Source organism: Ictidomys tridecemlineatus, chromosome 2, assembly GCF_052094955.1.
Source record: "Ictidomys tridecemlineatus isolate mIctTri1 chromosome 2, mIctTri1.hap1, whole genome shotgun sequence".
NCBI classification, from domain to species: Eukaryota; Metazoa; Chordata; class Mammalia; order Rodentia; family Sciuridae; genus Ictidomys; species Ictidomys tridecemlineatus.
In genome coordinates, this window is record NC_135478.1 from 191,964,822 (window position 1) to 191,981,473 (window position 16,652).

The 16,652-nt window shown below is 33.7% G+C and overlaps 1 protein-coding gene across 1 annotated transcript in view; it reads left to right on the plus strand.

Moving 5' to 3' along the window:
- Gpr85 (G protein-coupled receptor 85) overlaps positions 1-14,791 on the plus strand; it is a 45,192-nt gene extending 30,401 nt beyond the window's left edge. The window contains exons 5-6 of the transcript XR_013435270.1: positions 13,210-13,275; positions 14,043-14,791. The gene's annotated coding sequence lies outside the window, so the exon portion shown is untranslated. The remainder of the gene's footprint in view (positions 1-13,209; positions 13,276-14,042) is intronic.
- Positions 14,792-16,652: the final 1,861 nt, after the last annotated feature.

Genomic DNA, 16,652 nt, shown 5'->3' on the forward strand with positions numbered 1-16,652 from the left:
ATTTAGAACCCCAAATAAACAAGATCAAAAAAGATCCTCTCCAAGACACATTATAATTAAAACTCCTAATATACAGAACAAAAACAGAATTATAAAAACTGCAAGAGAAAAATCACAAGTCACATTTAGAGGTAAGTCAATTATGATTTGTACTGATTTCTCAGTCCAGACCTTAAAAGCCAAGAAGGCTTGGTATATATGATTTCAAGATAATGATAATGGGTTCTAACCCAGATTGCTATAACCAGCCAAACTATCCTTCAAAATTGAAGATGAAATAAAAGCTTTTTTGATAAGTAGCAACTAAAAGAATTCATAACCACTAAACCAGCACCATAAAATATCATCAATGATATATTCAGAATAGAAATATAAAATAAATATCAGAGTCAGTGTACAGATGAATCTCACTAGAAGAATAGTAAAATCAAGAAGAATTAAGTCTAGATTAAGCATCATAAATTAATAAAAAGGTAAGGAAATTAGAAATTATCTCTCTATAATCACACTAGATATAAATGGTCTAAACACTCCATCAAAAGACATAGATTGGCAAATAGATCAAAAAACAAGAGCTAACCTTATGTTACCATTAAGAGACTTACCTTACAGGCTAAGACATCCACAGAATGAAGGTGAAAGGATGAAGAAAAGTTACACCAGGCAAATGAAGACCAAAAGCAAGCAGGAATAGCTACTCTTATGTCTAACAAAGTAGACTTTGAGCCAAATTAAAAAACAAAAACAAAAACAAAAAAAACCCTCATACTGGTTGAGGGAATCATCCAACAATGAAATGTAATAATTACAAATATTTGTATCCCAAATGTCAGTGCAACTACATACATACATAAAAGAACCCCTAACTCTACTTGAGATAAAGAATCAAACATATCAAGTGCAATAATACTGGATAATTTCAACACACCTCTATCACCAATAGATAAGTCATCCAGACATAAATTAAGTAAAGACTATTCAGAACTAAAAAAAATATATTATTAATCAAATGGACTTAACAGACATCTATAGAACATCCCACCAATCACTAACTGGATTCACTTTCTTTATAGCTGCATATGAAATCTGCTCTAAAATAGACCATATTTTAGAACACAAAGAAAAAAATCTTAGCAAATATAAAAAAATCCTACCCTATCAAGTAATAATGTAATTAAATTAGAAACCAACAAGATTAAAAACAGCAATGATTTTAACAACTTGAGATTAAATAATATACTTTTGAATGAGTAATGGACCATAGAAGAAATCAGGGGAGAAATTAAAAAATATCCTAAAAATAAATAAGAACAGAGATACAACATATCAAAATCTCTGGGACAATATGAGGCAGTTCTAAAAAAAAATAAAAAGATACAAATAATGCACCAAAGAGTTGCTTCTTTGAAAAGATAAGCAAGATTGATAATTGATATACCCTTACCTAAACTAAAAAAAAAAAAAAAAAAGAAAAGAAAAAGAAAGAAAGAAGACCCAAATCCATGAAATTAGAGCTTAAAAAGGAGATATCACACCACAGATACCTCTGAAGACTAAGGGGTCATTAGAAATTATTTTGAAAATTTATCCTCCAATAAACAGAAAAAGAAGATATTAACAAATTTCTCAACACAGATAACCTACCCACATCGAACCATGTGGGATTAGAAAACCCAAACAGAACAATGAGTTTGAAGCAGCAATTAAAAACCATCTAATAGAGAAAAGCCCAGGATCAGATGGATTCTCAGCTGAGTTCTACCAAACTATTATTAAAGAAGAATTAATGCCAATCTGCAAAGAATTCAGGAAAATAGAAAAGGAAGAAACACCCCTGAATTTATTCTATAAAACCTATATAATTCCAATATCAAAATCAAACAAAGACATATCAAGAAAACTATAGACCAATAACACTGATAAAGATAGATGGAAAAATCCTTAATAAAATATTAACAAATAGCATTCAAAAAAACATTTAAGAAGAGAGTACACCATGATGAAGTGGGTTTCATCCCAGACATGTAAGGTTGGTTCAACACCTGCAAATCAATAAATATAATTCACCACATTAAGAGAATTAAGGGCAAGAATCACATGATCATTTCAATACATGCAAAAAAAAGCCTTTGACAAAATCTAGCACCCATTCATATTTAAAACACTAGAGAAAATAGGGATAGAAAGAATTTACATCAATATTACAAACACTATATATGACCAATCCCAAACCAACCTCATACTGAATGGAGAAAAACTGCAATATATTTTGTATAGCTGTATTACACTGATAAAAACATAATAAATAAACTTGATTCTCTGCTTCTTCTGAGAATTGAGTCTCATCTCAATCTCTGAAACAACTGGACTGAAATGTGGAAATGACAGATAACTACAGTTTGAGTGGCTTATTCAGCAGAAATTGTCTCACAGTGCTAGGAGTCAGGGTACCTACCAAGTTAATTCCTTCTGGAGACTGTGAGAAAGAGTTGGTTTTATGACTGGTGGTTTGTGGGTGTTCTTTGGCATTGCTTATACTTCAAAAGTATTAGCTCACTTCTGCCCTCTCACCTTCACATAGTATTCCCCTGTGCTTGTGTGCGTGTGCACGTGTGTGTTCCCGAATTTCCCCATTTCCCAAGAATTTAAGTCAAATTAGGGGCCCACTACTTTCATAACCTCATTTTAATGAAGTACATCTGAAATAACCCTTTTCAAATAAGCATACATTCTGAATACTAGGATTAAAAACTTCACTGTATGAGTTTGAGCAAAATACGGTGCACACCATAACAATGGACTTAGCAAAATGTGGTACTCTCAACTATTAGATTCAGTCTCCCTAGGAATTAAATTTGGCTTTGATATATTCTCACAGTTTTAAGCACTTGAGAGAAGAAGGTAAAGGTAGATGTCTGTGTATTTGGCCTTATACAGTCAAAGCTTTTGGATAAATAAATATAGTTGTTTCATCTTGTTTTTTTTTTAAACCAAAAAGGACTTAATTCTTTTATTACATGTGAAAATTGATAAGCTTTTGAACAATATAAGGTAAAATAGAGTTTTTAGCTCTCCCATTCCATAGCAGGTATCACCCATCACAAAATAAATGGCAATATAAATCATACAGTATTATACTGATATTCAGGTATATATTTTCTGCAAATTTTAGCCCTCATTTTTATTCACATTTGCATCCAACTCTCTTTTAAACTCCATTTTTGGCACATGATTGTTTCTCTACAAACAGTTGCTGGCATATTATTGATTTAAACTTTGCATCCATTATTTCCTGTGCTCACCAACACTTGCTATCTTTCTTTAAAAAAAGAAATTTATTTATTTACTTTAATTAGGTATATATGACAGCAGAATACATGTTGATTCATTGTACACAATTGCAGCACTTTTCATTTCTCTAATTGTAAACAATGTAACTTCACACCATATGTGTAGTCATAGATGAACCTAGAGTAATAATGTCCATTGCATTCGACCATCACTCCTGCCTCCATACGTCCTCCCCTTTCCTCCTTCCCCTTTCCTCCCTCCCCTTTGCCCAATCAAAGATCCTCCATTTTCCCCATGCCCCTCCCCCATTATGGATCAGTATCCACTTATCAGAGAGAACAACCAGCCTATGGGTTTTGGGGATTGGTTTACTTCACTTAGCATGATATTCTCCAATCCCATCCATTTACCTGCAAATATAAAAAAAAATGCTACATTGAATTCTTTTGATACCCAGGGCTAATCAAAACAAAATGAAACAAAATGATTGTAGAAATTAAAATCATAGCAAATTTGATTCCTTTAAGCAGCATATTTTGAAATGAAAGTTAGCATACTAGATGTTTGTTAAGGAGAGTTCTTAAAATCAACTTCTGTGGAAGAGAGATACAGTAGGTGGAGACTGCATGCAACCTGCAATGCAAGCCCAGCTGTGCCCTGCATCTTATTCCACATGGAGCTCTGGAGCTAGAATGAGTCTTCAGAAATGTCTTAAGTTGTGCTGAGGTGACTAAGGATTTATACCGCCACACCCATCAGTCACTGGATATGGGCCATTTAAGGAAAGGATATGTGTTTGGATGAGACTTTCTTCCTGAACTCCTGCAGATGAGACAGCCCCAGCAGCCAGATCACTAAATGTCCATTGAAGGAAAACACAAGCCACACATCAGTGTCTACAACATTAATATCACCAGCACTTTAAAAGAATACCTATTTCCCCTCACTTTGCCACCCACCATTAGTTATTCCATCTTTGTCATCTGAAAGGTGAATAATCGTGTCTTATTTGTTGCCAGTTTGTATTTTTAAAAAATAAATTGCCTATTCAAGGTATTTGCCCATTTTCCTATTAGGCTGATTTGCCAGGGTAAGGTTGGCCTGTTTATTTTTCTAAAGTAAAGCAGAGATCCTCTTTTTAAAAATCTACTCTATAAAAATAGAATATACATATACATATACATATATATATGAAAGACATTTATAATTACTGCTGAAAATATTAAAAATTCAGAGATTACAAGAAAAATAAAAGTAACACCTCAATTCTCAGAGAAGAACAAGATAAAATTTTACTACATCTTCTCTATTTTGTTTGCAGTGATACATTCTTTGAAAGAATTCTTTATAATATTAGTTCTCTTGTAAAGAGTGAAATATTACTTCTCAATCTATAATATTTATATGTAAATTATATTTGACAGCAGAAGCTTTTAGGTAATATGGTCAAAAATTTCTACCTTTTTCTTTATGACTTCTGACTTTGGAATCATGGAAATCATGCTTAGAAAAATCTTCTTCACACAAAGATTATGTCAATATTGATCAGTATTTTTATTAGTACATGTGTATTCTTATAAAATTTAATTTACCAGCAAATTCTTGGTATATGTAAGATACAGAAATAAATTTTTCCCAAATAGTCAGATTTCCCAATACCACTTATTGAATTAAATATTTTCCTCTGATATTTTTAAAGACTATTTTTACCATGCATTAAGTTCTTGTTATTTCAATATCTGAGAGATTTTTAAGCGATTTTCAGGACTCCTATTAAAAAAATGATTTATGAACAGTGTGTCACACTGAATAGGATGATACTGTGTATAAATATTTTAGCCAAAGTTTCCTACTTTTTCTCAAAATAGAATAACTGGACCTAAAACAGTGAAATTAAATATTAAACATGAACATAATTTCCAATTTTGGATGATGACTTTTAATGATGTCCAGCAACAACATGACCTATAAAATGCTAATATTATTTGGAATCTTTATTCACCACTTAGGCACATTTTGTTTAAATAGCTAAGATGATTCTCTATTACTCTAAACCCAGGAGATTTAATCCTATTAAAAGTAATTCACATTAGCATCATTAAGAAGATAATCCTATTTAGCCTACATACAGTTCATTTCTTTCTTTTTTAACAACTTAGCTATGTGTTTCTTTTGAGTAAAAAAGAAAGAAATAGAGAGGCCTATGCTGTCTCTACTGCTTTTTCTGCTTTCACCTCTAGCTTTCTCAAAAGGGTTTCATTGTAGTCAATCTCAATACAATAAACTGAAAATAAAATAGCAGTTAGACATTCTTTGTAAAGTACCTAGCAACTAAAATTCTATCCTATGAAGAGAACTATGTACCACCTCTTACCTAAATAAAGATGCTCAGTTTTCTCATATATTGGAATGCTTCAGCTAGGGGGAGACATGAATTTGGTTTGATTTACAACCTTGGATCACCTGGAAGGTTCTGTGAGGTGACAGTAGTCCTTCAAAAGTTTCATGGGAGAGATCAACGTGGCGGGCCAGAGGGAGGCATCATTCTATGTTGCTCTGGGTCACTCACTCTGTGACCTGGGACTCAAGTTGTGAGAATGCTGCTTCTCTGTGAGCAAAATTCCTGCCCCCACATGTGAATCATGGCCACCTTTCCCCTCCAGGGCTCCAGGCCTCAGCATCAGAGTAGATCTCCCAATTACTCACCCAAGCAGGACTATGGGGTACCTTTGAGGAAACCATCAACACCTGCACAGAACTTTCAGCCGCCCACCCGAGCAGAAATCACTGATGTCACTAACCCATGCAGGACATCCAGCAGCTTCCCACACACAGGAACTCTGGCTGCCACTCCAGTGTGGACCCCATCTACCTACGTGGGGTCTCCGGGGTGTCACTGCCATCTTGGGACTCTGCAGCAGCTGAGATACTCCTCTACAGCCATAGGCTGCCTGCACCTGAGACCTTCACACAGGCTCTGATGTCAGCCAAAAGCCACACACTCCATGAGCTCATCTCTGAACTCATCATCCAACATTATCACTCAACTCCCCCAACACAACCTGACAGCCCACTGCTGAAAGCAGGTGCCTCCATCTTGGGCCACCTTCATCATCCACTTCAGTGGGGTCAATTCCCAGTTTGAAACCCGAATGGCCAGGTACCAATTTTCTAACTTTCCTCTCTCCCCAGCAGACAATACCCCGGTACAGGGACACCCTGGTTATCTTCACCATCCTGAGGGCAAAGATACCAGCTAACAACAGATGTCCCCACCTATTGGACTAGAAGGGAAGTAGGAAAGACACATATTTCCAACCAAAATAATCCTGTTTTTTCCTTCAAGATTTTTCTTTCCCGTCTCCCTCTCTAATCTCCCACGCTCACATCCCCAACATATGTGAAACCAAATACATTGCATGAATTAGGATTTTGAGGACTGGGACATCTGATAGTGTATTACAGCTGTGATATATATATATATATATATATATATATATATATATATATATATATATTATCCCACCAATTTCTACTATTTTAACATTTCTTATTTTTCTCAAATCTATTTGTGTTTATTTTTTGTATTCTATTGTCTTCCCACTTATTTGTCTACCCAAAATTACTTCCTCTCCCTTCTCCTGCCACTAATCTTATTCTTTAGATTTCTCTTTCATACTTCATAAGATACAACAACTCTACATCCTCACCTCCTACCTCCTCAGCATATCATCCTACTCCTCACCCCCAGTTCTTTGTCCACCATCAGAAACTGTAAACCCTTTTACAAACTGACTGATTATATTATAAAAAGTAATTGAATTCATCCTTTCTGTACATTATGACCAACTGTAAACATCTTAAAAGCAAACATTTGTTTTCAGAGTGTATACTGTTTATATTGGGATCTGATAACATTGTCCTTCACCTCAAGGAGAGGTATTGGATCCCTACAGGGGCACTATAAGCCTATAAGGTAAAAACAGTAACACCTCAGATCCACAGTGCTAGAAGGGAAGACACACAAGCAATATGAAAAGACAAGGGAAGAAAGTGTCCCAAACATATCAAGACACCAAATTATTAGAATTAATGCCAAGCACAGCAGAAGAAATGACAGAGAAGGAGTTCAGGATGTACATGACTAAAATGTTCTGTGAATTCAAGGATGATATAAGAGAGCAAATACAGTCAGCAAAAGATCATTTGACAAAGAGCTACATAAACAAATACAGGAAGCAAACAATTACTTCAATAGGGAGATAGATGTTTTTTTTTAAAAAAAAAAACAAAAGCAGAAATACTTGAAATGAAAGAAACAATAAACCAAATTGAAAGCTCAATTGAAAGCATAACTAACAAATTAGACCACTTGGAAGACAAGGCCTCAGACAATGAAGACAAAATATATAATCTTAAAAAGAATGTAGACAACATGGTAAAAATGGTAAGAAACCATGAGCAGAACATTGAAGAAATACAGAATAACATAAAAAGATCAAATTTAAGAGTTATTGGTATAGAGAAGGGAATAGAGTTCCAAACCAAAGGAATGAGCAATCTATTCAATGAAATAATATCAGAAAATTTTCTAAACATGAATAATGAATTGGAAACCCAAATGAAAGAGGCTTACAGGACACCAAATGTATAAAATCACAACAGATTCACATGAAGCCACATTGAATGAAAATGCCTAACATACAGAATAAGGAGAGAATATTAAGCCACAAGAAAAAAGAAACAGATTACATATAGGGGAAAATCAATTAGATTATGTGTAGATTTCTCAACTCAGACCCTGAAAGCTAGAATATCCTGGAACAACATATATCAATCTTTCAAAGACAATGGACGCTATCAAAAATCTTATATCCAGAAATTTCATATTTGATGATGAAATAAAAATCTTCCATGGTAAACAAAAGTTAAAAGAATCTACATCTTGAAAGCCTGTACTACAGAACTTCCTCAGCAAAAATATTCCATGAAGAGGAATTGAAAAACAAAAATGAAAATCAGCAAATGGAGGTATTACACTAAAGAAAAAACTAGTCAAAGGAGAAAACAAGTCAAGTTAAATACCAAAAAAAAAAAAATGCTGGGAATATAAATCATTTCTCAATAACAACCCTGAATATTAATGGCCTAAACTCACCAATCAAAAGACATAGACTAGCAGATTGGATTTAAAAAAAGACCCAACTATATGCTGCCTCCAAGAGACTCATCTCTTAGGAAAAGATATCCACAGACTGAAGGTGAAAGGCTAGGAAAAATCATACCACTCTCATGGACTGTGGAAGGAAGCAGTGTTCTCCATCCTCATCAAATAAAGTAGACTTCAAGCCAAAGTTAATGAAAAGGGATAAAGAAGAACATTTCATACTTCTTAAGAAAATCATTTATCAACAAGACATAACATAACGATAATAAATTTATATGCCCCAAACAATGAGCATCTACATTCATCAAACAAACTCTTCTCAAGTTCAAGAGTTAAAGAGACCATAACAAAAGAATTCTGGGTGACTTTAAAACTCCTCTTTTACCAGTGGATAGATCATCCAAACAAAAACTGAACAAAGAAACTACAGAACAATCAATAACTTAGACTTAACTGACATATATATATATATATATATATATATATATATATATATATATATATATTTCACCCCCCTCAATGAATGAATAAACTTTCTTCTCAGCAGCCCATGGATTCTTCTCTAAAATAGACCATATATTATGCCACAAAGCAATTCTTAGCAAACATAAAAAAAGTAGAAATACTACCCTGCATTCAATCAGATCATAATGGAATGAAATTAGAACTCAATGATAAAATAAAAACTAAAAGGTACTCCAACACCTAAATAACATGCTACTGAATGAACACTGGGTTGCAAAAGACATCAAAGAGGAGATTAAAAACTTCTTAGAGGTGAATGAGAACACAAGATACAAAGTATCAAATTTCTGGGACACTATGAGTGCAGTTCTAAGAGGAAATTTCATTACATGGAGTTCATTCCTTAAAAAAAGAAAAAGTCAACAAATAAATGATAGAAAAAGAAGAACAAATAAACCCTAAAAAAGAAGAACAAATAAACCCTAGAAAAGAAGAACAAATAAACCCTAAAATCAGAGCTGAAATCAATGAAATTGAAACCAAAGCAATGATTGAAAAAATTGACAAAGCAAAAATCTGGTTCTTTAAAAAAAATAAATAAAATTGACAAACCTTTAACATGCTAATTAAGAGAAGGAGAGAGAAAACTCAAATTAATAACATATATGATTAAAAAGGAAATATCCCAGCAGACACTACAGAAATACAAATGATAATTAGAAATTATTTTGAAAACTTATACTCCAACAAAATAGAAAATATTGAAGGCAACAACAAATTTTTAGAGTCATATGATTTGCCCAAACTGAATCAGGATCATATACACAATTTAAACGATGGATTTCAAGAGATGAATTAGAAGATGCTATCAGAAACCTACAAATCAAGAAAATCCTGGGAGCAGATGGATATACAGCCGAGTTCTACAAGACCTTTAAAGAAGAACTAATACCAATACTCTTCAATTTATTTCAGTAAATAGAAAAAGAGGGAGCACTTTCAAACTCACTCTATGAGGCCAATGTCACCCTCATTCCAAAATCAAGCAAATTCACATCAAAGAAAGAAAACTTCAGACCAATATCTCTAAAGAACATAGATGCAAAAATTTCAATAAAATTCTAGCAAATCAAATACAAAAACATATCAAAAAGATAGTGCACCATAATCAGGTCATGTTCATCCCAGGAATGCAAAGTTGGTTCAATATATGCAAATCAATAAATGTAATTCTTCACATCAATAGATTTAAAGATAACAACCATATGATCATCTCAATAAATGCAGAAAAAAAGCACTTGACAAAATACAGCACAAATTCATGTTCAAAACACAAGAAAAACTAAAGATAATGAGAACATATCTCATCATTGTAAAGGCTATATATGCTAAGCTCCAGGCCAACGCCATTCTAAATGAAGAAAAAATACAAGTGTTCCCTTTAGAAACCAGAACAAGACAGGCATGCCCTCTTTCACCACTTCTATTTAACATAGTTCTTGAAAAACTGGCCAGAGCAATTAGACAGATTAAAGAAATTAAAGGGATATAGATAGGAAAAGAAGAACTCAATTAGCACTATATAACTAATATACTAATACCCAAACAATTCCACCAGAAAACTTCTAGAACTAGCAAATGAATTCAGCAAAGTAGTAGGTTACAAAATCAACACCCATAAATCAAAGGCATTTCTGTACATCAGTGACAAATTCTCCAAAAGAGAAACTAGAAAAACTACCCCATTCACAATAGCCTCAAACAAAACAAAAAACCCTTGGGAATCAACTTAACAAAAGAGGTGAAAGACCTCTATGATGAAAATTACAGAATGCTAAAGGAAGAAATTAAAGAAGACCTTAGAAGATGAAAAAATCTACCTTGTTCTTGGATAGGCAGAATTAATATTATCAAAGACAATATTACAAAAAGCATCATACAGATTTAATGCAATTCCAATCAAAATCCCAATGACATTCCTCATAGAAATAGAAAAAGCAATCATCAAATTCATCTGGAAAAATAAGAGACTCAGAATAGCTAAAGCAATCCTTAGCAGGAAGAGTGAAACGTAGCATCACTATAAAAGACCTTAAACTACACTACAGAGCAATAGTAACAAAAATAGCATGGTTTTGGCACCAACACAGACTGGTAGACCAATGGTACAGAATAGAAGACAACAGAGACTAACCCACAAAACTACAATAATCTTATATTAGACAAAGGTGCCAAGGACATGCATTGGGGAAAAGATAGACTCCAAAAATTAGTGCTGGGCAAACTGGAAATCCACATGGAACAAAATGAAATTAAGCCCCTATCTCTCACCATGTACAAAACTCAACTCAAAGTGGATCAAGGACCTAGGAATTAAACCAGACACCATGCCTAATAGAAGAAAAAGTAGGCCAAATCTTCATCATGTTGGATTAGGCCCCAACTTCCTTAACAAGACATCTATAGTGCAAGAATTAAAATAAATAATTAATAAATGCAATAGATTCAAACTAAAAAGTGAAGTGAATAGAGAGCCTACAGGATAGGAGTAAATTTTTACCACTTGCACATCAGATAAAGTACTAATCTCTAGGGTTTATAAAGCTAAACTCAAAAAGCTAAACTCCAAAAACACAAATAACCCAATCAATAAATGGGCCACCTTCTCAGAAGGTGATACATAATCAATAAACAAATACATGAAAAAAAATGTTCAATATCTCTAACAATTAGAGAAATGCAAATCAAAACTACTCTAAGATTTCATCTCACTCCAGTCAGAATGGCAATTATTAAGAATAAGTTTTAGCAAGGATGTGGGGGAAAAGGCACACTCATACATAGTTGGTGGGACTGGAAATTGGTGCAACCAATCTAGAAAGCTGTATAGAGATATATTGAAAAACTGGGAATAGAACCACCATTTGACTCAGCTTCTCATTCCTTGGTCTATACTCAAAGGACTTAAAAACAGCATACTACAGGGACACAGCCACATCAGTGTTTATAGCAGTATAATTCACAATAGCTAAATTGTGGAACCAACCTAGATGTCCTTCAGTATATAAATGGATAAAGAAAATATGGTACATATACACAATGGAATATTACTCAGCAATAAAAGAGAATAAAATCATGGCATTTTTAGGTAAATGGATGGAGTCGGATAATATAATGCTAAGTGAATTTAGCCAATCCCGATAAACCAAATGCCAAATGTTTTATCTGATATAAGGAGACTGATTCATAGTGGGGTTGGGAGTGGGAGCATGGGAAGATTAGACAAACTCTAGATAGGGCAAAGGGGAGGAAGGTGGGGAAGGGGGAAAGGGGTTAAAAAAAAGATGGTGGAATGAGATGGACATCACTACCCTAAGTACATGTATGAAAATGACATGAATGGTGTGAATATACTTAATATACAAGCAGAGATATGAAAAAATGTGCTCTATATATGTAATATGAATTGTAATGCATTCTGCTGTCATATATAACAAATTAGCATAAAAAATTTTTAAAATCATGGTTCCTCAGTAAAACAATTAACTCTGGTCCTCTTTACTAAAATATTAATTCTTTAGTGGATTCAATGCTGGTCCTCTTTCTCCAAATAAAACTTAATTTCCAAATGCATAAAATTCTCTCTAAGATTATTTGAAAGATTTTATGTTGAAGATTCTATTTGACATTAGAAATATATCCTTCTTTGAATCAGAAGATAGCCAAGAACATTTCTTTCTCTGAATTTTTTTGGCTAAAATAACATATATTCCCAAACTGCCTTCTCTACCAACAAATATATAAAGCTCAAATTAAATAGTATTAAAAAGGCCAACTTATTAAATTACTATAATAGATGACTTCAAGAATTTATTTTTCTGGGAAAATGCTAAAAATTATTTAATGTTCAAAATAGACATTTTGGAAATTAGCCAAATCTATTTACTAATATACATTAAATTATTTCAACTTTCTAGAATCAATATATATTACAAAATTCTGAAGAGTAGCAGCTTGGGATCCACTATTTTATAACAGACAGTGTGTAAAGAAAATATAGGAAAGAAAAATGATCTTCATAGTCATATAAAATGGAACAGATGGCTACAAATTGTAACTTCATTTTTATTAATACATACAATGTTTCCTCACCAGTATGACTGTGTATAAAGTTAGCCTTTACAATGTGAGTCCATTGTCAAACAAAACACTTTCATGCTGAAGATGGTATGGAGAATAAATCAAGTCAAAATCAAATAAAACTTTATTCTCTTCTTTCCCTCCAGGAATATCAGAATCCATTTAACTCTCCATTTGTCCTAATGAAATCTTCTGTTGTACACAAGATGCAGGTGAGCTGAGCAGTGTTCTCAATTTGACCTGCTCTCAAAAACCTCAACAAACTACCAGAGAAGGGCAGGAGAAAACACTGAAGACCGGGTTTTAGTTCTGGTTCCTTAGTCAGATAAGTGGCTTGATTCTGTTTCCTCAAGTAGGACTCAATGAAAATAAGCCACAGGATCTCTAAGGATCTCTAAGTTCCTTCCATCTTTAAATTAATATATTTATTATATATTATTTATTCCTACAGTTGATGCTTAGTACCCATATGGGAACTGGTTCCAGGATCAAAATCTGAAGATGTTCAAGTACCTTGTATAAAATGTTCGAATATTTGCATAAAACCTACTATATCCTCTTGTGTGATGTATATCACCTCTTGATTACTTACAGTACCTAAAAGCATACCTTTTTTTTCAGAGTATTTTTGATCTGCAATTGGTCAAATCCATGGTGTAAAACCCATGGATACTGTTATGGATTGAATATGAAGTATCCTTCCCAGATTCAAGTATTGAAGGCTTGGTCCCCAGTATAGCAATGTTCAGAGGTAGAGTTAGGGGAAGTTACTGGATCATAAATGCTCTGACCTTATCAATAGATTAATTCATGGATAGCTGAATGGACTACTAGTAAGCAGTGGGAATTATAAGAGGTGAGACGTGATTGAATAATGAAGTAGATCACAACAGGCATGCCATGGAAGAGTATTTCTTCTCCCCAGCCTCTCCAGTTACATTTTCTTTCTCTCTCTCCTTCTCTTTCTCTCTCTCCACAGATGACTTGAGCTGAGCAGCTTTCCTTTGCCGTGCCTTTCCACCATGATGTTCTGCCTCAACTCAGGCCCAGAGCAATGGAGCCAGTTGACCATGAAACTCTGAAACCCTGAGCCAAAATAAATCTTTCCTCCTATAAGTTATTTATGCCATTTATTCTGAGGACTGATTATCCTTAAGAGAATTAAGAAAAGAAACAGTTTGTTTCTTCAACAATGACTGAAGCTCCCCATTTTTCTAAACCTGAGAGAGAAAATTTTAGAGCTAATGAGATCTAGAGATTCTTTTTTAAGTGGGGGATTTTATGTTATTGTCTACCCTCTACTTCTAGAATTTTACTTAAGTTTTCTTTTTAACATCTGATCATGTCATACCTCTAGTTAAGAGCTTTTGCTTCTCTACTTAACTCGTAGGTTGACTGGAACATCTTTAGACTTTAACATGACACACAAAGATGCAAAAATTCTACCCATTGAACTGCTGCTCTGTGGTTTGAGTTGCCTTTCCTTCTTCTGTTATATATCCCAGCAGGTGACACCCTATAGAAGCTCTACACACATTTGCTTAATGTTCTTTCCTCCTCCAGAGTCCTTTCTTGCTTTTAACTTTGGCAAAATTCTATCTCTGAGGACATTCCTTATTGAGGACTTATGACTATTTATTTGTATCTCCATCATCAAAATCTTTATTACATTGTATTATAACTTCTCTGTTAAAGACTTTCAACTCATTAAAGTATTACTTCATTTCATCCATGCTTTGTTACCATGCCTAGTCTACAGTAAGTATTCCATAAATATAAACCTTGTGTGAGACGACAGATAAGTTTAGGCAATGATCAATAACTGCTGTGAACTAGCTCCAGCCTTAATGGCTGCCTAATGCTATAACAGTGATCTAAAAAGTTACAAAAATTTAATATTGTTACAGTATACTTAATATTCCTCCTCATAGAAAATAAAATTGTGACCCTGCGTGACTGAAAAGGTATGCCTTTGGTAGGTTATAAGTCATAAAAGAATTAGCAAATCTTTTACCACTTGTTCTTAAAAATAAAGACTAGCTATAGACAGGAACTCATTCTTAAACTGCTTATGTTGTCCTCAACAGATGAAACAGCTCTATAGAGCTGCTTGGTAATGAGAAATATGAAAAGTTTGGGAGGTCAATTCACCCTACCGACTGCTAAAAACAAACACACAAACAAACAAATAGAAAACCTCTTCCTCAGGACATACTTTCTCAAGTCCAAGATCATTTGTGCTTCATCATTTGCTTGTTATCAATGACGTGAAAATGTAACAGAAAAGGATTTCTCCCCAAAGTGAATGAACTCAAGTAAAGACAGTGTGGTTAGAAAAAGTGACTTAAATTTATATGATGTAAATTATTGACCCAAGCTATTATTACATTAATAGGATCACTGCCAAATTATTTTAAGAAAGAATCTCCAAAAAGTTCTTGCTCTGAAGAGCTCTGTAGAATCTAAGAGCTCTTGATGGCAACCTCCTATGCAAAGACCAAAGAATTATGAATATTATGAAAGGCAGCCTTTTCTGATATTTTCAATATCTGAGTCTATTTAGCCTACCAAAAATAAGTTACTAAATATTTTCCTATTAAAAATCCTCAGGGTCTGGGGTTGTAGCTCAATGGTACAGTGCTTCCCTTGCATGTGTGAAACACTGGGTTCTATTTTCAGTACCACATATAGATAAATAAATAAAAGACCATCAACAACTAAAAAAAAAGGGGGGGAAAGCTCCCATATGGACTACATGTGTTACAACAGATATAGTACAATGTCCATTAAATTAAATTTATTGAGTGTATGCTATGTGCAAGGGCAAATTACTGGTCATGTAATTATTTGATTAATTATCATTACAATTTTTGAGGTAGGAGTTATTGTTATGCTCATTTTTAGTTGAGGAAACTAAGGTACAGAGAATCTGTGAATGTTTCACAGAGATCACTTGGTAGTTTAGTTCAGATCTGCAAATTCAAATAATCTGATTCCCAAACCAATACTCTCAATCACTTCACTCCATTCCTCAGTGCTGACTATGCTGTCTTCCACACAGAGCACTTTCTAAAAATAAATAACTTCAACTGTTAATTTTTTCTGATAATAAAAATGAACCATACTTATTGTAGAACACTATGCAATTAAAAATTATATTTTAAAATGAAGGATATAAACCCCCAAAGAGTTTATAAGCAGTACAAATTATAACAGTATGGAAGTAGAATTGACAGGGGAACTTTGAGAACCATAGAAAAGATATAAAGTTCATTATTAATTTGTGAGTCGGGCTATACTCTGTAAATAATACTCTTCTTGATCAGAGAACAGCACTAGCTCTTGCTGATATTTTATGTGTAGATCAAGCTCCAACATAAAAATAGATAAGAAAGCAAGCATCAGTGGTCAGAAATACCTCTTTGTAGTTCTTATTGTTCTCTTCTGTGATTCACAACATAACAAGTGCTTGACATGGTGGGAGATTTTTGTGTGTGTGTGCCAGCAAGGAATGTAATGGTTTTAGCTTATGTATTTCTCAATTGCTTCATTTGGTTTAAAGGGACTATGGGAGAAACCAGAGTAGAGT